General features: G+C 36.2%; 2 non-coding genes across 2 annotated transcripts; both read right to left on the bottom strand.

Moving 5' to 3' along the window:
- Window positions 1–3,407: 3,407 nt before the first annotated feature.
- TRNAW-CCA (transfer RNA tryptophan (anticodon CCA)) lies at window positions 3,408–3,481 on the bottom strand. The gene has a single exon. It is a non-coding gene; the product is annotated as a tRNA-Trp (tRNA).
- A 139-nt stretch (window positions 3,482–3,620) lies between these two features.
- On the bottom strand, window positions 3,621–3,694 carry TRNAP-UGG (transfer RNA proline (anticodon UGG)). The gene has a single exon. It is a non-coding gene; the product is annotated as a tRNA-Pro (tRNA).
- Between the last annotated feature and the right edge of the window lie 19,301 nt (window positions 3,695–22,995).

Raw genomic sequence — 22,995 nt, forward strand, 5'->3', positions numbered from 1 at the left:
GCAGAAATCGTGCTTCAGGATCCATTACGTGTCCAAGGCCTTTTGTTCTTCTTCGCATCCGTTATTTTGGCACAAGTTTTTTTGGTTCTCAAAAAGAAACAGTTTGAAAAGGTTCAATTGTACGAAATGAATTTCTAGGTCCCGGGATTTCTTACCATCAAGTTGGTAAAAAGCCTCGATTTATTGGCAATTGCTAGAATTATCTATGATCTATTTTGGAAATCCTTTTTTTGTTTAGACTGCTTTTTGTTTATGAGATGTCTGGAATTCCTTATTTATATCCCATGCAAAAGAAGAGAATCCAAGGCAAAGGCGAGAACAATCAAATTAAAATTTCTTCTTTTTCGGAGGGATTGCAGGTCTTCTTAATCGTCTATTCGGCACAAGAAAAAGCCTTTTTCTTGTGCCGATTCTTCTTGTATCAAAATAAGAATCCTTTTTCTTCCTAATTCGTCAAAGATTACTATTTCTTCTTTATTCGGGTCTGTCTCTTGGACCTCTTTTTCTTTTGCTTAGGTTTAGCCGAGGTAGTGGACAAACAGAGGGGAAGAAAATATGGCGGGGGAAAAATTTCTTGTGATTGTGAGCAAATTGCTTGGCTTGTTTAATTAAGTTCAACTTCAAATTTACAGAAATTTTGCAAAAAAAAAGTAAACTCTTCCATTGAAGGTTTTTTTATTTTTAGGCTAGTTGAATAGTTTTGATTAAGGTTTTATTAGTTTATTACTCGAAACTAAATCAAGGATTTTCAGGATACTTCCTTCGTGGAATAAGATATTGGATCCTCGAGTGATCTCTTTTTCTTGTTGCTTCATAAGAGTGAATCGAATAGATTCAATTCGCGTTATAAGAGTAAAATAAAAATTCCGCGGGTCCTTTCCGCTCTAATCAGATAAAGGGGGGTAAGGACCCGCTAAGCTCCTACTTTTTCATGTTTACAATCTGGTCCCTCCGATTACTATAGAGATGAACCCAATCCAGAATATGAACCATAAAAGAAAACACCTACTAAACCAATCACAGCAATACCAGCTACAGTACCTATCAGCCAAAGAGGAATTCTTCCAGTAGTATCGGCCATTTCCCCTACTTTCCTCCACATTTTATCAATTGGTCATGCTAGAGACAAAAACAGTCATGGGTAGTTATAAGGATGGTATCCTTCCAAATGGGATAAGAGAATTCTTATTAGTCTCTTTCTTTCTCTCAATTGAAGAAGTAATTGGAAAATAAAACAGCAAGTACAAAAATGAGTAATAAACCCCAGTATAGACTGGTACGATTCAATTCAACATTTTGTTCATTCGGGTTTGATTGTGTCATAGTTCTATAGTTGGAATTTGTTTTATCGTTGGATGAACTGCATTGCTGATATTGATCCCAAGAAAAAAACAGTAGGTACAGCTAGTCCGTGAATAGCCAGCCATCGCACTGTAAAAATAGGATAGGTTCGATCTATGGTCATTGAGGGCCTCCTAAAAGGATCTACTAAATTCATCGAGTTGTTCTAAAGAATCAAAACGGTCGGTTATTAACGGAATTCCTTGTCGGCTTTCCGTGAAATACTCGTTTGGCCTAGGACTTCCAAACACGTCATAAGCTAAACCCGTACTGACAAATAACCAACCCGCAATGAATAGGGAAGGTATAGTAATGCTATGAATAACCCAGTATCGAATACTGGTAATAATATCAGCAAAAGAACGTTCTCCCGTGCTTCCAGACATGCTGAACTCCCAAAATTTTTGTACATTCAAAAAAGGAATTGATTCCGTAAAAGATGGGATCGACCAGTAAATAGAAAATTACTGATATTTCATCCTTGTGAGATTGTCAATTTTGTACCAAAGGTGTATTTTGAGTATACCGAATTAGTATAGCTATCCTTCCTATGGCACAGCAATCTGGTTTTGCCTGGTTCCGAAACATAATTACTTTTTTATTTTTTTTTTGTCTATAGGTAAGCTATATGTTATTCAAGGCATCAATAGAAAACCCCATTTTTGTAGGTTCTACTTACTTTTCATTGGCTTCGGAATAATAGAGTAATTCGGAATAGCAGCCAAAATCTTGGGAAAATCTAAGTTAATGATCAATAGGTTTGGATAAATAATTTAGGAAGGATATTCTCATACTGACACAATACAAGGACAAGTATATGTGAAATCTATCCTTTCATAATTCGTAATTCATCCTTGTATTGTTTGTTGGATTAGGTCTAACTTTCTTGACCAAACTGCGAGCGCGGAACTTTACGAGATGAAATAGGGAAAGACAGAAGATAGAATAGAACTTAAAAGGATAATTGAAGTGACTCGTCTTCGAATCTACTTTGGTTGGAGTTCGAAAAAGGAATAAAAATAAAGTAAATTCAAGGAAGAGCTTTCTTTTTTTTTTTTTTTTAACAGCCCCTTGGCAGGTCGTGGAATGCTTTTGTTCTCCTCTTATTCCATATGGAATACAATCAGTTAAAATAAGAAGGAATAGGGGAATATTCGATCGTTCACTCCAAAAAGAGGGTCCTATTGAAAAAGAAATTATCCAAAATAGAAAGAAGTTTTTTTTTTCAAATTCAATTGTTTATTTATCTCTTATTCAAAAATTTCCCTGAAAATTGAATTTCTTTTTTTCATTCAATGGGGTTAGATGATCTAGTTCTTAATATTATTACTTTACTCAATTGACAAATTCCACAACAAATCTCTTGATTCGGAATTAGGGACTCATGTATCATCTGATGAATCCACTTTCTTTTACACTTCTGTATCTTACTCTATCTTGTTTTTTAGTATTATCTAAAATAACTGATGAATTATGAATTTTCCATAACTTAGGTAAATGCTTTACCAACATATGTAGTGTAGTAAAAAAAAATAAATGGAATTTAACTCTTTCATGCTTACTTTAACTAGTTATTTTGGTTTTCTACTGGCTGCTTTAACTATAACCCCAGCTCTATTTATTGGCTTGAACAAGATACGCCTTATTTGAATTGACTGAATAATTATAATTCAGAAAAGAAAAATCTTTCTTTGGGATTCCTGGCATTCTACGACTCTTTTCCAGACTAATTAGGAATTCTTTTCTTGGTCATTGAGATTCGTGGATAATTTAGAGTACTATTTAGGGATAGATCGTACCTCTTTTTTTATCCCCTCGAACAAATCGAAATGATTGAAGTTTTTCTATTTGGAATCGTCTTAGGCCTAATTCCTATTACTTTAGCGGGATTATTCGTGACTGCGTATTTGCAATACAGGCGTGGGGATCAGTTGGATCTTTGATTGAGTCATTTTTTTTTTTTGATTGACCTCCTCCAGACCAGAGAGGAGGTCAAATTGAAATTGGAGTTACAATTCAATTTTGTTAAGTTATTTTACTCTGCTTCGACATAAAATAGATGGAATCACGCTCTGTAGGATTTGAACCTACGACATCGGGTTTTGGAGACCCGCGTTCTACCGAACTGAACTAAGAGCGCTTTCATTCATTCAAAAAGAAAATCTTTTTCTATTCCTAATGTATCTCACGTACGTATAGTCTCCACAAATTCAAGTTATACCCACTTTACTTTAATTGATCTCGTCGCTACTGCCTATAAAGAAGAAAGAAGTAATAGGTAGGGATGACAGGATTTGAACCTGTGACATTTTGTACCCAAAACAAACGCGCTACCAAGCTGCGCTACATCCCTTTTCCAAATTAAATTGTTGTACAATGCCATTGTACACAATTCCTGTCTTCTTTTCCACATCATAATTTTCTTCTTCTTTCTTTCTCTATCTATATATAGAACCCTCGTGTCATTTCTTCTTTTTGGTCTCATATAATTAAGGAATTATATACATATAAAATCCAATATAATTTCGCCTATAAAAGAAGGATTACTTTTCCTTGGTAATATATAGGAAGAAGGGGTCATCTTTTTCTTTTTTAGGGATAGGAAAATTTCGTCGATATGGTTCATTTTATATATAGCATAACAATCTTGGGCAAGAGTTTATGATCATATATGTATTCCAACAAGGAAGGAGGATTTTCAATGCGGGATATAAAAACATATCTCTCTGTAGCACCCGTGCTAAGTACTCTATGGTTTGGTGCTTTAGCAGGTTTATTGATAGAAATTAATCGTTTATTCCCAGATGCTTTGTCATTCCCTTTTTTTTAATTCTAGTTATTGCTATGGGAGGGATAGATTTCTTCGTGATATGACAAAATTTGATCCTTTTCAATCTTTTTTTAGTATCGGAAGGAAAAAGAAAGAAAAGATGGATTGGGTTGAACCTCAGAGTCATTAAAAATTTGGTAAACCCCATTTTTGAAAATAGAAATTCAATTTAAAGGGGTACCCAAGCTAAATAAGGCCTCAGAAATCAGAGCATAGAAAAGGCGGGGCTGGCTAATTAAATGAAAGGATTTCGAACCAAAATCTTTGCTAATTCGACAAGGATTGTATTCTTTAATTATTTCTCTATTTTTTATTACTTAATTAAAGAATAAAAAAAAATTATTCTAATGAATTTTATTCTTCTTCTTCGGATTCAAAATAGAAGAATAAAAGAATAAGTAGAAGAATTAAGTTAAGTCAATCCAAAAAGAAAAGGAGGTTCATGGCCAAGGGAAAAGATGTTAGAATCAGAGTTATTTTGGAATGCATCAGTTGTGTTCGAAAAGGTGCCAATGAGGAATCGACGGGGATTTCTAGATATAGTACTCAAAAGAATCGCCACAATACACCCGGACAATTAGAATTCAAAAAATTTTGTCGTTATTGTCGCAAGCATACGACTCATCACGAAATAAAGAAATAGGAACATCGTGTGTTTGATCTTTCCAAACAACAGAAAGAGTAAGAACTTCATATTTAATATATAAAGAAAACATAGTATAGAATACAAAATACAAATCAACTCATCTGATTTCCGGTAGATATTATTTCATATGTATAGAGGGTATTCATATACTATAATATGAATCAAATAAGATATGGATCAAAGAAAAACTACTTCTTCTGGATCCTAAATTAATAAAATAAAGAAGTGAATTTTCAAATTTTCAAATTTTAAATAAGGAATAAATCATGTATACATCTAAACAACCTTTTCTTAAATCTAAGCAACCCTTTAGTAAATCCAAGCAAACTTTTAATAAATCCAAGCAACCCTTTCGTAAATCCAAGCAAACTTTTCGTAAATTCAAGCAACCTTTTCGTAAATCTAAACAACCTTTTCGTAGGCGTCCCCGGATTGGCCCGGGAGATCGAATTGATTATAGAAACATGAGTTTAATTAATAGATTTATTAGTGAACAAGGAAAAATATTATCGAGACGAATAAATAGATTAACCTTGAAACAACAACGATTAATTACTCTTGCTATAAAACAGGCTCGTATTTTATCTTTCTTACCGTTTCGTAACTATGAGAACGAAAAGCAATTTCAAGCCCAGTCAATTTCAATAATTACAGGTTCTAGACCCAGAAAAAATAGACATATTCCTCAATTAACGCAAAAGTACAATTCCAATCGAAACTTAAGAAACAACAACCAAAATTTAAGAAACAACAACCGGAACTTAAGTTCCGATTGTTGATGTTTTATTCGAATTCGAAAGGGCCAGACCTATATATATTATAAAGAAAGTAATCCAGCTCGTTGATTCCTACCACTTAATCTTAATTTATTGTATCTTCCCGGAGTTCCCTCTCCGGGAATTCATCTTTTATTATTCCAGTATATTACTTTATTTATACCTTTAATTGATGATCTTTATTTTATTGGAAATCGTGTAAAGATTATTTGGATTTGATACAGCTACTTGTGCAAGCATTTTACGATTAAGAATCAATTTCTTCTTGTACAGGTTGTGTATTAATTTACTATAACTATCGAATACTTTATATACCCGCGTTGCTGCGTTTATCCGAGTGATCCACAAACGACGAAAATCCCTCTTTTGCCTACCTCTATCTCGATGAGAGGAAACAAAAGCTCTTTTTACCTGTTGGGTAATCATTCGATTAAGTCTTAAATGAGCCCCTCTAAAGTTTGAGGCAAATGAACGCATTTTTGTTCGTCGTCTCCGGGCTATATATCCTCGCGGAACTCTGGTCATTGAATCAAATTAACCTTAATGAATAACTAATGATTTCTCTTCTTTTAGCCACCCTTTTTCTCATTAATAACAAAACTAATTATTCCGATATATAAAATATTAATTCCAATGGCTTTTGCTATAGTAACCTTCCCAACCACGATTTTTTATTCCACTCCGTTCAGTTATTTCTATACGAAATAACAAATTCATTCTAATAATACTAAAAAAAATAGTGGGTTCCATCGTTTCTATGGTTCCCTTTTAAACGGTGAGGCCCTCTCTATACACCGGAGCCCTTTCTTTCATCAAAAGGTATTGCGAACTTGTATAGTCCACATTCTTTGGCTCTACCTATCCATTATAGAGTAAATAGCTCTTTTCACAATAAGAGTTATCCATACAGTGACGGTATTTAATTATGAAAGTTGGCTAAGTAGCTGACCCTGTTAGTCCGTTCTTTTAAGATAAAGGAGCATAAGCCTTTTTCTTTTTATTACTATTTCCTCCGCTTAATGGATAACCATTTGCTACCAATGGGAGAATTGCTTCTTATTTCCAATTTAGATAATTGGATTTGCACCAAAGGAAACCATAAATTCCATATACCATAGAAATCTAGGATAGAGAAGCTATATCCTATTCATTGGTACTAATCATGGATACTTCAATTTTTTTTATATTTGTTTGAAGTCATGATCTGAACGAGTCGCACATACACCCTAGCACATGTTCCTCGACGCTGAGGGCATCCTTTAAGCGCGGCCGTTTTTCGAGCATTTCGTATTGGCTGTCTTGCGTTTCTAATAAGTTGTTTAACCGTCGGCATGTTGTATGTATATAGAAAAAAATGGATTGGTTTAGATCCATCTTAACCTGATGATTGCTCATCATGAAGTCTTTCTATTTTCTATTAAATCGAGGAAAACACGAATTTAGCTGTGAAATAACTTTACAAGAAATCCGGACACTACCAATCCTTAAACATTTCTGGAAACCACACTGGATCAGTATCGCAGTGCTTGTCAATCATTTCATCCCCTACAATATCGACAAGTCCATAAGCTTTGGCTTCGTCTGCTGACATAAAAACATCCCTTTCCATGTCTTCGGATACAACCCAAAAAGGCTTGCCTGTTCTTACTGCATAAACCCTTGTGATCATTTCGCGAACTTTGTGTAACTCTTCTACTTCTAGTAAAAATTCTGGTGTCCTTGCCCGATAATAAGCACTAGCAGGTTGGTGAAGCATAATCCTCGCGTGAGGGAATGCTATACGCTTGGTGGGTTCTCCTCCAAGCAGAATGAAGGACGCCATGGAGGCGGCTATTCCGAGGCATATTGTATATATATCTGGTGTCACCGTTTGCATCGTATCAAAAATAGCCATTCCTGAGATTAGCCACCCGCCTGGGGAGTTTATAAACAAAAAAATATCACTAATTCCATCTTCTATACTCAGATATACCATGAGACCTGTAATATGATTCGTGATCTCGCAACGAATCTCTTGACCTAAAAAAAGTGTCCTTTCTCGATACATAACATTGTATAAGTCAACCCAAGTCGCTTCTTCATCTCCAGGAATCCGGTAAGGTACTTTTGGAACACCAATGGGCATATTAGATTAATATTATTAAATTTAAGTAAGAAAACCACACTTTAATATGGAAACGTAAGAATGGAACAGAAAGAAAGAATCCGCAGTTTATTGTCTTAATTTTTATTCTTATTCTATATGAATATTATAGATTCTATTAATACGTAGATTGAAAGGTTATACATATAAGGAATGTAAGACAGATTGAATAAAGAAAAGGGAATGGGTGATTTGAATGCTAAACAAAGAGGGGTAGCGATCTATTCTTCGTTTTTTCCAAATTGGCCAAGTTACCCATTGCATATTGGCACTTATCGAGTATAGAATAGATCTGCTTCTCTTTCTTCTTATGAACAGAATTGGCTTCTTATTTTTAATGGAATGAAATAAATATTCGCGCTTTCTGACACAGAATCCCCTAGAAGGGTTAGGTACATAGGATATGGATAGTCTTTTTCAATGCGATAAAATAAAGCGACATCGTGTCTATTTTTCTTTGCTAAAGGGGTATTTCCATGGGTTTGCCTTGGTATCGTGTTCATACTGTCGTATTGAATGATCCGGGTCGATTGCTTGCGGTGCATATAATGCACACAGCTCTAGTTTCTGGTTGGGCTGGCTCAATGGCTTTATACGAATTAGCAGTTTTTGATCCCTCTGATCCTGTTCTGGATCCAATGTGGAGACAAGGTATGTTCGTAATTCCCTTCATGACTCGTTTAGGAATAACGGATTCGTGGGGTGGTTGGAGTATTTCAGGAGGAACTGTAACAAATCCGGGTATTTGGAGTTATGAAGGTGTGTGGCAGGTACGCATATTGTGTTTTCTGGCTTGTGTTTCTTGGCAGCGATCTGGCATTGGGTATATTGGGACCTAGAAATATTCTCTGATGAGCGGACGGGAAAACCCTCTTTGGATTTGCCCAAGATCTTTGGAATTCATTTATTTCTTGCAGGGGTGGCTTGCTTTGGCTTTGGGGCATTTCATGTAACGGGTTTGTATGGTCCTGGGATATGGGTATCCGATCCTTATGGACTAACTGGAAAAGTACAAGCTGTAAATCCAGCGTGGGGTGCAGAAGGTTTTGATCCTTTTGTTCCGGGGGGAATAGCTTCTCATCATATTGCTGCGGGTACATTGGGTATATTAGCGGGCTTATTCCATCTTAGTGTCCGTCCGCCTCAACGTCTATATAAAGGATTACGTATGGGCAATATTGAAACTGTACTTTCCAGTAGTATCGCTGCTGTTTTTTTTGCAGCTTTCGTAGTTGCTGGAACTATGTGGTATGGGTCAGCAACGACCCCAATCGAATTATTTGGGCCTACTCGTTATCAGTGGGATCAGGGATACTTTCAGCAAGAAATATATCGAAGAGTTAGCAATGGTTTAGCCGAAAATCTTAGTTTATCAGAAGCTTGGTCTAAAATTCCCGAAAAATTAGCCTTTTATGATTATATTGGTAATAATCCGGCAAAAGGGGGATTATTCAGAGCAGGCTCAATGGACAATGGGGATGGAATAGCTGTTGGATGGTTAGGACATCCCGTCTTTAGAGATAAAGAAGGACGTGAGCTTTTTGTACGCCGTATGCCTACTTTTTTTGAAACATTTCCGGTTGTTTTGGTAGATGAGGAGGGAATTGTTAGAGCAGACGTTCCTTTTAGAAGAGCAGAATCCAAATATAGTGTTGAACAAGTAGGTGTAACGGTGGAGTTCTATGGTGGCGAACTTAATGGAGTAAGTTATTCTGATCCTGCTACTGTAAAAAAATATGCGAGGCGTTCTCAATTAGGGGAAATTTTTGAATTAGACCGGGCTACTTTGAAATCTGATGGTGTTTTTCGCAGCAGTCCAAGGGGTTGGTTCACTTTTGGTCATGCTACCTTTGCTTTGCTCTTCTTTTTCGGACACATTTGGCATGGCGCTAGAACATTGTTCCGAGATGTTTTTGCTGGTATTGATCCAGATTTGGATGCTCAAGTGGAATTTGGAACATTCCAAAAAGTGGGAGATCCAACTACAAGGAAACAGGCAGTTTGATACACATTGTTATAGTATCTTTCACCTCTCTTTTTTGATTTGACATGGGAAACATCTCCCATCCTTTCTTTGACTCTTTTTCTTTCTTTATATGGGAAATTATCCCAAATGACAAATGAATAGGTGTGGAAGTTATAATTGTAAATAAACCAGGATCGAATCTATGGAAGCATTGGTTTATACGTTCCTTTTAGTTTCGACTTTAGGGATAATTTTTTTCGCTATCTTCTTCCGAGAACCACCTAAGGTTCCACCAACTCCAACTAAAAGAATAAAATAATTTCATTTAAGTAAGAAGTCCCCCTATCTGGGAGACTTCTTACTTAAATTAGTCTCCGTGTTCTTCGAATGGATCTCTTAATTGTTGAGAGGGTTGCCCAAACGCGGTATATAAGGCATACCCAGTAAAGCTTACAAGTAAACCAGATATGGAGATGGCGACTAAAGTTGCTGTTTCCATTTTTATAGAATTTCAAGATTACAATGGATCTACGAAAAGATCGTGTATTTACAACTACAACGGAATAGTATACAAAGTCAACACCAATGATTAAATAGAATTTATGGCTACACAAACCGTTGAAGATAGTTCTAAACCTAGGCCAAAACGAACTGGTGCAGGTAGTTTACTGAAACCCTTGAATTCGGAATATGGGAAAGTCGCCCCGGGTTGGGGGACTACTCCTTTTATGGGGATCGCAATGGCTTTATTCGCTATATTCCTATCTATCATTTTAGAAATTTATAATTCTTCCGTTTTACTGGACGGAATTTTAACCAATTAGGTTTCTACTAACTAAAACTAGGAAGTCAGAGTTTTTCCATCCAAAAAAGCCTTTCTAGTTTAAGATCTACATTTCTAGATATTATGGTAGTTCGACCGCGGAATTTTTTTGTTTCGGTATCTCTGGAATATGAGTGTGTGACTTGTTAGAATTGATCCTATTGATAATACATAGAAAGGGCCTGTTATCTCTATCAAGATGATTCTAATTCGTCAGATATTATTTATTCTAGTATCTGGAACACGAAATAGATAGAGTGGATCAAAAAAAAATGGAACTATGATTCATACTCACTATTAAGACCTCGCAACCAGACTGAAAAATTCAAGTAGTTCTTAAATAAAAATAAAAAAGAAATTTTCTTCCTTCCAATTTTGTTTGCCCAAAAGACAACTTTTTTTCTCTCGATTTTGTCGAGTCATTACACTGATTCAATAAATGATTATCAAGCGGTTCTTATTCGAAGAACCCTTGCCTTTTGTTTAGCTTGAGACTAAATCATCGTGGCTCTAGTATGAATCTAAGGTTTTAATTGAACTGATTCATAGGATCTCAACAAGATAATTTCTATATTACGCATAAAAAAACAAATCCTTTATAGGGAAGAGAAAAGTCAAGAAGCCTCTAATGACCAACATAAGGGAAAGGAAGAAAGAAAGACGCGCCAACTTGAGATTTTTTGGCATTATCATCACAAAGAAGATATTCCGGATTTTTCTTATTTGATATCTTCAAGGCAAATCGACCCAATTCAGTGGCTGATGAAGTTTTGAACCTTTTTTCTAATATTCGTTGAAAATTTTTGTGTTTCTGCTTGAGCCGTACGAGATGAAATTTTCATATACGGCTCTTAGAGGGGGACTCGGGTTAGTTACCTATCTCAATAAAGTATATGATTGGTTTGAGGAACGTCTTGAGATTCAGGCAATTGCAGATGATATAACTAGTAAATATGTTCCTCCCCATGTCAACATATTTTATTGTTTAGGGGGAATTACACTTACTTGTTTTCTAGTACAAGTCGCTACCGGTTTTGCTATGACTTTTTACTACCGACCAACCGTTACAGAGGCTTTTTCCTCGGTTCAATACATAATGACCGAGGCCAACTTTGGTTGGTTAATCCGATCAGTTCATCGATGGTCAGCAAGTATGATGGTTTTAATGATGATCCTGCATGTATTTCGTGTGTATCTCACAGGGGGATTTAAAAAACCCCGCGAATTAACTTGGGTCACAGGTGTGGTTTTGGCTGTTTTGACTGCATCATTTGGTGTAACTGGTTATTCTTTGCCTTGGGATCAAATTGGCTATTGGGCAGTCAAAATTGTGACAGGTGTACCTGACGCCATTCCGGTAATAGGATCGCCTTTAGTGGAGTTATTACGCGGAAGTGCTAGTGTGGGCCAATCCACTTTGACTCGTTTTTATAGTTTACATACCTTTGTACTGCCTCTGCTTACTGCCGTATTTATGTTAATGCACTTTCCAATGATACGTAAGCAAGGTATTTCGGGTCCTTTATAGGGAAGGCATATCATAGAGAATTATAATTATCATATATCATATCGGGTAGGTTTTGGTATTTCATTGCTACAAGCATGGGTTATTGTAAAATAACACATGTCATTTGGATACTTCTCTTCAACTCCAAAGTATTTTTATACAATACAAATAGTTGAAGTTAATTTTACGAAAGAAAAAAGGCGGATTATGGGAGTGTGTGACTTGAATTATTGATTTGGCCATGCAGATAAAGAATTGGATCTGCCACATTAGAATTCACAACCAAAGGTGTCTCCGCATCCAATCAACATGTAAGTCCCCTACCTAGGAAGGATAGGCTGGTTCACTTGAGGAGAATATCTTCTATGATCATACCGCAACCATGTCATCCATGAACAGGCTCCGTAAGATCCCATAGAGTAGAAATGGAATAAGTCATGTGACATGATCCAGTTCTCTATTTATTACACTTACCTTTTTATTATAGTATGGAAATGCATTCATTTTCTTTGCATCGATTGTGATCCGCAATACTATCGGAGTAAAAGAAGGGATCTAAGGAAGAATGTAGGCTAAACTTTTTGATTTTTTATTAGTAACAAGTAAATATTTTGTTTGGAGGTAAGAAACTTGCGATATTGAGGGGATAAATACCAACTAATCAAGAGACATGAGACAATCCACAAAGCAATTGATCATGATCAAATTTGTAAGCCCACTTGGATATTGAGCATTTACCCATAAGAATAGGATTATTTTCAATGAGTAGTTGTAGGTGCAACTTCGGAAAAGAGAATCTGATAAAGCTTTTCTTGCCTAGAGTCATTGAGTCATTATAAACCTTAATTCTATTAAGGATCTTCCGCGGTCTTATTTCTTTCACTCTTGCTCGAGCCGGATGATGATAAATTCTCATGTCCGGTTCCTTTGGGGGATGGATCCTAAAGAGTTCACCTATCCCAATAACAAAGAAACCAGACTTAAATGATCCTGTATTAAGAGCTAAATTAGCTAAAGGGATGGGACATAATTATTACGGGGAACCCGCATGGCCCAACGATCTTTTATATATTTTTCCAGTAGTAATTCTAGGTACTATTGCATGTAATGTAGGTTTAGCGGTTCTCGAGCCATCAATGATTGGTGAACCGGCAGATCCGTTTGCAACTCCTCTGGAAATATTACCCGAGTGGTACTTCTTTCCCGTGTTTCAAATACTCCGTACGGTACCCAATAAGTTATTGGGCGTTCTTTTAATGGTTTCTGTGCCAACAGGCTTATTGACAGTACCTTTTCTAGAGAATGTCAATAAATTCCAAAATCCATTTCGCCGCCCAGTAGCTACGACCGTTTTTTTAATCGGTACTGTAGTAGCTCTTTGGTTAGGTATTGGAGCAACATTACCCATTGATAAATCATTAACTTTAGGTCTTTTTTAGATATTTTTTGATTCATTCAACCGTGAAGTACCATAGGTATCTAGGAAATAGTTACTTCCAAGTGAATCTTCCCTAGATACCTAAAATCCATTTTATTATGATCCATTTCGCGAAAATATAGATTGTACCAAAGATGCTAAATTGTTTTCTTTTTATTCTAACTCGAAAAAGAAGAAGAAAAAAAATTGCAATGGATTTAAAACGAGAGTTTATTCTTAAGTAAATCAATTGGGAGATGCTTCTCTAGAGTGTCCCATATATGTTTTCTATCTTCCATACGAAAACTGTCAATTCTCAGAAGATCTTCTTCAGTCTTACTCAAAAGGTCCAATAGTGTATGTATATTGGCCCTTTTTAGACAATTATACGTTCTAGAAGTCAATTCTAATTGATCAATAAAAATACAATTCAATGGAATTCCTTTTTTGTTTTTCTTTAGATTAGTTAATCTTTTTTGAAAAGTAAAAAGGGGTGGAGTAAACCTGTTTTTATTTTCTTCGAAACTAGCGCCCTCTTCCTCCGCGTGTAGAAAAGGAAGAAATAAATCAATCAAATTACGAGAAGCCTCATAAAGTGCTTCCTTAGGGGTTAAACTTCCATTAGTCCATATTTCTAGAAAAAGTATCTCGTGTTTTTCATTTCCATTCCCACAAGAAAAAATACTATAATTCACATTTCGAACAGGCATGGATACAGCATCTATAGGATAACTTCCATCTTGATAGTTCTTTCTGAGTTCTGTCTGATATCCACGATCTCTCTTGATCTGTAAATCAATACAGAAATCAATGGGCTCTGTCAAGTTAGCTATAGGTTGTGCCGTATCAACGATTTCTACGGAAGGCGGTAAGATGATATCTTGAGCAGTTATGTATCTAGGACCTTTGACGCAAATGGATGCGTCTCTAACTCCATAGAGATTACTTCTCAATACAATTTCTTTCAAATTTAGTAAAATTTCTTGTACGGATTCTTCAATACCTGCTATTGTAGAATACTCGTGCGGCACGCTCCCAAATTTTGCACGTGTGATACATGTTCCTTCTATTTCTCCAAGTAAAGCTCTTCGCAAGGCAATACCGACGGTGTCCGCTTGACCTTTTCTAAGCGGGGACAGAATGAAACGACCATAATAAAGGCGCTTACTATCTACTCTTGATTCAACACACTTCCACTGTAGTGTTTGAGTGGATCCTGCTACCTCCTCTCGAACCATAATAGACTAGTATTATTATTTTATCATTGAATCGTTTATTTCTCTTGAAATGAAAGTTGAAAGCGGGTTAATTCTTTTACAGACGTCTTTTTTTAGGCGGTCGACATCCATTATGCGGCATAGGTGTTACATCGCGTATACAACTTAATCGCACACCACTTTTAGCAATGGCTCGTAATGCGGCATCTCTTCCACTACCAGCGCCCTTTACCATAACTTCTGCTCGTTGCAAACCTACTGTACGAATAGCATCTACTGCTGTTCTTTGACCAGCATAGGGTGATGCTTTTCTTGAGCTTTTGAATCCACAAGTACCGGCCGAGGACCAAAAAACCACCCGACCTTGTGGGTCTGTAACAGTTATAATGGTATTGTTGAAACTAGCTTGAACATGAATAACCCCTTTTGTTATTCTACGTGCACTCTTCCGTAAACTAAAACGTGCATTCCTACGTAAACCAATACGCACTTTCTTACGTGAACCAATTTTTGGTATAGCTTTTGCCATATTTTATTATCTCATAAATATGAGTTAGAAATAAAAAAAAGAAAAAAAGATACAAAGATATCCGTTTCAGGGTAAAATAAACCCTTTACTTTAATTATTTTAAATGAAATTATTTTATTTGGAATTGGAACATTTCCGCGGGTACTTTTTTTTACTTTTTAGAAAGTAAAGTTCTTTTTCGAAAGATTACCCCTGTCTTTGTTTATGCTTCGGATTAGAGCAAATGACTCTAATTCGTCCACGCCTACGAATCAGTCGACATTTTGTACAAATTTTACGAACGGAAGCTCTTATTTTCATATTTCCGTATCCTTTTTTAAACTATGAATCTAATCTTTTGGAAAAAATAAGTCTCTTCGCTTGAATTTTAGAACTTAGAATTTATTACCCTAGAAAAAAAAAGAAAAACCTAATCCTTTGAATCTTTGGTATCCTTCAAATCTTCGCTATCCTTCAAATCTTCGCTATCCTTCGAGTCTTCGATACGCTTCGAATCCTTATGGGGAAGTCTATAAATTATACGTCCCTTGCTTGAATCATAACGACTTACTTCAATTTTGACCCTATCCCCCATCAGTATTCGTATAGAACTAGACCGTATCTTTCCTGAAATATAGCCTAGGATGATGGTGTCATTCTCTAGCCGAACGCGGAACATTCCATTGGGTAGGGCTTCCGTAACTAAACCTTCGAAAGTTACTTTTGCTTCTCTCGGGTTTTTTTTTTCTCTCCTATTTTTTTTTTCTGTCATATTTTTTTTCTCCTATTTTTCTATTTTTATTTTAAAAATAGGAAGGGCGAGATAGAATTCGAGCACTATAGGCGGGGCGATTACCATATATAACATAAGACTTCTCCCCCAATTCTGTTTAGTCGAGCTTCTCGATCTGTCATTATTCCTCGAGAAGTAGAAAGAATAGCAATTCCCATTCCACCCAAAACTTTAGGAATTCCTTGATAGTTGGTATAAATTCGTAAGCCGGGTCGGCTGATACGCTTTAAAAAGGTTCTTGTTCTATATATTCCTTTTATAGTCTTTCTCTTTTGATGTCGCAAAGTTGAAACCAAGAAATATCTGTTACGTTCCTGATGTTTCCGAACACTTTCAATAAAACCCTCTCGTAGAAGTATTTTAACAATGTTTTCGGTAATATTTGTAGATACTACTCGAACTGTTCCTTTTTTATTCATGTCCGCATTTCTTATAGAGGTTAGTAAATCAGCAATAGTGTCCTTGCCCATAAGACTCTAATTCTAGGTTCCTCCTAATTTTTCTATAATCAACATGTTTTCTTTTTTTTTTTTTCATTTTGGATTTTAAAACATATACGTAAAACACAATCTACTAAATTAATTCTTTGGTCTCAATTTCGCCTACTAGTATTTATAATACTTCAGGAGCTAATGAAACTATTTTGGTAAAATTCAATTCTCTCAATTCCTCGGCAATCGCGCCAAAAACTCGAGTTCCTTTTGGATTGCCTTTTTGATCAATTATAACCGCAGCATTGTCATCATAGCGGATTATTATACCGTCTTCGCATTTGAACTCTTTACATGTACGTACAATTACAGCTCGAATTACTTCGGATCTTTCTAGAGGCATTTGGGGCAATGCGTCTTTGATTACAGCAACAATAACATCACCAATACGAGCATATCGCTGATTACCAGCAGCTCCTATGACTCGAATACACATCAATTTTCGAGCTCCACTATTATCTGCTACATTTAAAAGGGTCTGAGGTTGAATCATATTATTTTGATTTCAATTTGTTATTTCAATGCAAAAGGATGAAAGAAATATTGTCTTTCCAGAAAGAAAAACCGAGCATTTTTTTTTATCTTCCATACCCCTTTTAGGGTTCTATATCTCTAATCGAATAAATTGACTTCGTATGGGCATTTTACTGGCAGCTATGGAGATAGCTGCTCTAGCTACAGTTTCAGATACTCCCCCCATTTCATAAAGTATACGACCAGGTTTAACAACGGATACCCAATATTCGGGGGACCCCTTTCCCGAGCCCATACGTGTTTCCGTGGGTCTTAGTGTAACCGGTTTGTCGGGAAATATACGTACCCATATTTTTCCACCACGACGTGCATATCGTGTTATTGCTCTTCGTCCTGCTTCTATCTGTCTCGCCGTGATCCAAGCGGGTTCAAGTGCTTGAAGAGCATATCTACCAAAACAAATACGATTGCCTCGGCAGGATTTTCCTTTCATTCTTCCTCTATGTTGTTTGCGAAATCTGGTTCTTTTGGGGTTATAGTCGATGGTTCTCTTTCTTAGTTCCATCTCTACTGCAAAACTGGACATGAGAGTTTCTTCTCATCCAGCTCCTCGCGAATGGAATCAGAAAGCATGTAAATTTCTCTAATTCATAATATTCCAAAATATTACGGTACGGATAGATACACATTAATAGATAATAGAAAAAGTTCGGTTTTTTTTATATTGAATTTGTTAAAACAGAAAAATATAATATATAGTCAAAAAAGAAGATCTAGAATATATCCAGATGTGTGTGTATATTTATCTAAATTCTATATTTATAGATAATGTAATCCTTCTTAAAAAAATCCTTATTTTTACTCTTATTGAATCGCGGTAAAGTATTCTAATTCAATAAGAATTTCGCGGGCGAATATTTACTCTTTCCTGTCTTATTTGTTAATTTATAAACTTACCAAATAAGACAATTTTTTTGGTTTGTTCCGCCATCCCACCCAATGAAGTGTTAGGATTCTTTTCAATAAAATCCTATGGAATCATAGGTTCTGTCGTTCCCACTGCTTCTCCTTGAATGGTTAGGTCTGAATCCCGCAACGGAGCTTCCAAAAAATTTCTTTCCGAGTTAATTTTCTCAGTTTTATTAACCCGGGCGGCTCTTTATTATTGCTTTAAATTTGTAGTTCTTGTTTCAAGTTACAATTTTTAATTCTCTATTATTTTTATTATATTGATGCTTTATCACATTGCCTTTTATGATGTAATTCATAGACCATACATAGTGGAATCCTATATCTTATTTATTTCCTCTTCCTTCTTTCTATCATCCCTCCCTTTATCCACATCCCTTTAGTTTTGCTTCACAACCTAGAATCCCTTTTCTTTTTTAGAGAAAAAATTGCAGTTGCTACAACTATATGACACATCTACTCATTTATGTTATGATAGAGGTATTTATTCATATAGTGACTGTTTCTTAGTTAGGATCTCGACAATACGAAGCAATAGGTTGGTTATTAGTTAATTTTCTATAATTACTAAGTTTTTTTCTTAAAAAAAAGAAAAAAATAACGAGTCACACACTAAGCATAGCAATTATATTAAATGATTTATCAATTTTCATTAAATCTTATAGAAAGAGGTATAATTTCTTCTTTTGCAGGGATTCAGGGAAAAAAGTCTCTTGTCATTTTTTATTCTATCAATGGACAGAATCCGAAGACAAGATTACTTATTCTTCGTCTACGAATATCCAAATTTTTACACCTAATACTCCATAGATAGTCCGAATTGGATAGCAGCAATAATCAATTTTAGCGCGAATTGTTTGGAGGGGAAGTCTACCCTTTTTAATAGATTCGGCGCGTGCAATTTCTTTTCCTCCGAGACGACCCGCAATTTTTACTTTTACTCCCCTTATATCTGCTTTTTTAGTTAATTCAATGGCTTTTTTCATTGCCTTTCGGAATGAAACTCTATTTTTTTAATTGGAAAGCTATATATTCTGCAAGAATGTTAGGCTGTCTATAAGGTTCTTTAACTTTTTCGATAGAAATATTAAATCTCTGGTTTACAGAGTTAATTCCTTTTGTAGATCTTTCTCTAATTCTTCGATTGCTCCTTTTTTCTTTAATAAATTTGGGAATCCAATATGGATTATGACGTGGATCGTATCGATTTCTTTTTGGATTTCTATATGTGTAATTACTTCGGAACTTGAACCTGAGTCCATTTTTCTATTATGTGTAATTACTTCGGAACTTGAGTCTGATTCTATTTTTCTATTCGAGCCCTTTTTCCTATTCTTTTGTATATAGTTCTTGATACAATCCCTTATTTTTTTATCTTCCTGTAGACCTTCAGAATAATTTTTTGGTTGTGCGAACCAAAAGGAATGGTGTTTTTGGGTTGTACCAAGTCTGAAACCGAGTGGATTTATTTTTTGTCCCATATTTTTCTATTCTATATTTTTTTTACTGGGAATCGAAATCTTAGATGGATCTAAAGGTTATTTAGATTTCTTTACTATATTTAGTACAATTGTTATATGACACATGCTTTTTTTTATGGGGAAACTACGTCCTCGAGCTCGAGGTCTGAATTTCTTCATAATAGTACTCCTACTGACTTCGGCTTTAGTAATAAATAAATTCGCTTTGTCGAAATCCCTATAATGAGTAGCATTTGCGGCTGCCGAATAAACCAACTTTAAGATGGGATAAGATGCTCGATAGGGCATGAGGTTCAGTATCATAACAGTTTCCTCGTAGTAACGCCAGCGAATCTCGTCAAGAACTCTTTGTGCTTTGAAAACAGACATAGGGATACGTTTTTTGTGCTTTGAAAACTCTCTCGAACTTAAGTAGACGATCGGTTGGAACTTTCCTTGCGAGTTTCCTTAGCCCACTTTTCTTCTTCTTTATCCTAGGGATATACTTTACTAGTTTGAAACTTGTCATAAATAAGGTTATTCCCCGCCTACCTTTACTTTATTTTGAATCTTTTTTTCTTCTTAATCTTTCTATTCAGAATTCAGTTAACGACGAGATTTAGTATCCTTTCTTGCATTTTCATAACTCGTGAAATGCCGAGTAGGCACGAATTCCCCCAATTTGCGACCTACCATAGGATTTGTTATGTAAATAGGTATATGTTCCTTTCCATTATGAATCGCGATTGTATGGCCAACCATTGTGGGTAGAATGCTAGATGCCCGGGACCACGTTACTATTGTTTCTTTCTCCTCCTTCATATTGACCTTTTCTATCTTTGCCAATAAATGATGAGCTACAAAAGGATTCGTTTTTTTTTTCGTGTCACAGCTGATTACTCCTTTTTTCCTTTTTAAAGAGTGGCATTCTATGTCCAATATCTCGATCGAAGTACGGAGGTCAGAATAAATAGAATGATCAATGGAAAAAAGAAAAAAATCCTTTAGCTGGATAAGGGGCGGATGTAGCCAAGTGGATCAAGGCAGTGGATTGTGAATCCACCATGCGCGGGTTCAATTCCCGTCGTTCGCCCATCGCATTATTGCAAATTCCAAAAATGCAATTTTCCATATTCCTAGTTACGTATTTACTTACGGCGACGAAGAATAAAACTATCGCTATATTTTTTCCTTTTCCTAGTTCTTCTTCCAAGCGCAGGATAACCCCAAGGGGTTGTGGGTTTTTTTCTACCAATGGGAGCTTTCCCTTCACCGCCCCCATGGGGGTGGTCCACAGGGTTCATAACTACCCCTCTTACTACGGGGCGTTTACCTAGCCAACACTTAGATCCGGCTCTACCCAAACTTTTTTGGTTCACCCCAACATTACCCACTTGTCCGACTGTTGCTAAGCAGTTTTGGGATACTAAACGGACCTCCCCAGATGGTAATCTTAAAGTGGCCGATTTACCCTCTTTTGCAATGAGTTTCGCTACAGCACCTGCTGCTCTAGCTAATTGCCCACCCCTTCCACGTGTGATTTCTATGTTATGCATGGCCGTGCCTAAGGGCATATCGGTTGAAGTAGATTCTTCTTTTCTCTCAAAAAACCCCTTCCCAAACTGTACAAGCTTCTTCCAAAGCATACGGCTTTCTAGATGTATATGACGATCTCTAGACAGATGGATCTTATATGAATCATATGATGAAGTACCACATGAGTGGATATATAGGAAAGGAATCCAAATCTGCCGAATCGCTCATGTTATGATCTTCTACATCCTAGGTCTCTGCGTTCCGTCATCTGGCTTATGTTCTTCATGTAGCATTCAGATCGAATGACTCTATGAAATTACGTCGATACTTCCACATATTATGGGTAACGTAGGAGACATCCCTATTTTCCCCCGGGGGTCTTAATTACCACTGCTTAGCTTTCAATTTGCCTCTGACCATCAAATTAAATGTGAATAACCCGTCCTCCTCTCTTTGAAACAAGGGGCGCTTCCGGTTCTGTGCGTGCTTCAAACAATTTTGTCTTCTCCATATTACCATATCTCTAGAGCCAATAATTTTCTATGAGGAACTACTGAACTCAATCACTTGCTGCCGTTACTCAACAGTTTTCTGTTGAGGTCTATCCCGTAGAGGTAGTCAAATTGGATCAGTGATCGATTTCTAGGTTTCGTCGTAAACCTAATTGGTTACTTCCAATTACGTAAATCAATAGTTCAAACCGCACTCAAAGGTAGGGCATTTCCCATTGATATAGGAACTTTTGTACCAGAAACAATAGTATCTCCAATTATAGCCCCTCTGGGATGTAAAATATATCTCTTCTCACCATCCCCATAGTGTATGAGACAAATGTATGCATTTCGATTAGGGTCGTATTCTATGGTTACGATTCTACCAGATATGTCTTTTTGATTCCGTCGAAAATCTATTTTACGGTATAGGCGCTTATGACCTCCCCCTCTATGCCTTGCGGTAATGATTCCTCTGGAATTACGACCTTTACCACAACGGTGCCGTCCATGGATCAAATTATTTCGTGGATTGGATTTCACTTGCCTGTCTACGGTTCCCTTGCGTGTGCTCGGGATAGGTGTTTTGTATAAATGTTTCGCCGTATTATTAAGTATTCTCCTTTAGTTTTTTTCTCTATCTAGAAGTGGAATAGAATAACCCGGTTGAAGGGTAATGATCATACGTCTGTAATGCATTGTATGGCCCAGAATAGGTCCTATTCTTCTACCTTTTCCAGGTAGTCGATGGCTATTCACAGCTACCACCTTAACACCAAAGAAGAGTTCGACCCAATGCTTTATTTCTGTCTTAGTGAATCCCGATTCGACATTAAAAGTATATTGATTCTTTCCCAATAAACGAAGACTTTTTTCTGTAAATACTGCGTATTTGATTCCATCCATAAATCGACTTTCCCTCCTATGCTCTGAGTTCCAGTATCGATAAGAATTCGAGTTCTTATTGTTCTTATGTTATGGTATGAATATACCATACCAATTCGTTATGTATGGATGATGGATGAGATTCCATGGATAGAGAGCCAGTTCCAATAGACTTATGGAATGTTCCCGTTCGTGTGCATCCAGCAGGAATTGAACCCGCAAATTTACCAATTATGAGTTGGGCGCTTTAACCATTCAGCCATGGATGCTTAACAGGGATCATCGTACATCGTAAATAACCAATTTTCATATAGAAAGACATATCATAGAAAAATGAAATCGAAAATATTCCGAGATGGCAAATATTCGGAGATGACTATGAAAACACCTCTCTGGATCCTCGAATTGAAAGAGAGATTGAGAGGGATCAAGAATCCTAATTCTCGCTATTTGGAATGGATCCAATTCTATTGAGTCTGACTCATAGTGATCATTTCTCTTTAGCAAAGAATGACCTTGGTTATCAAAGGATTGAACAACCGGGATCCATTTACTTATGATACCTAGTTGGCATTGATAACAAGGATCTAATGAATTATGAGTTTAATAGATCCTCTTTAGCAGAAAGACGTATATTCCTTGCTCATTATCAGACAATCACTTATTCCCAAACCTCGTGTGGGACTAATCGTTTTCATTTACCATCTCATGGAAAACCCTTT

Source organism: Triticum urartu, unplaced genomic scaffold, assembly GCF_056163025.1.
Source record: "Triticum urartu cultivar PI428250 unplaced genomic scaffold, HENAU_Tu73 scaffold2, whole genome shotgun sequence".
Taxonomy (NCBI): Eukaryota; Viridiplantae; Streptophyta; class Magnoliopsida; order Poales; family Poaceae; genus Triticum; species Triticum urartu.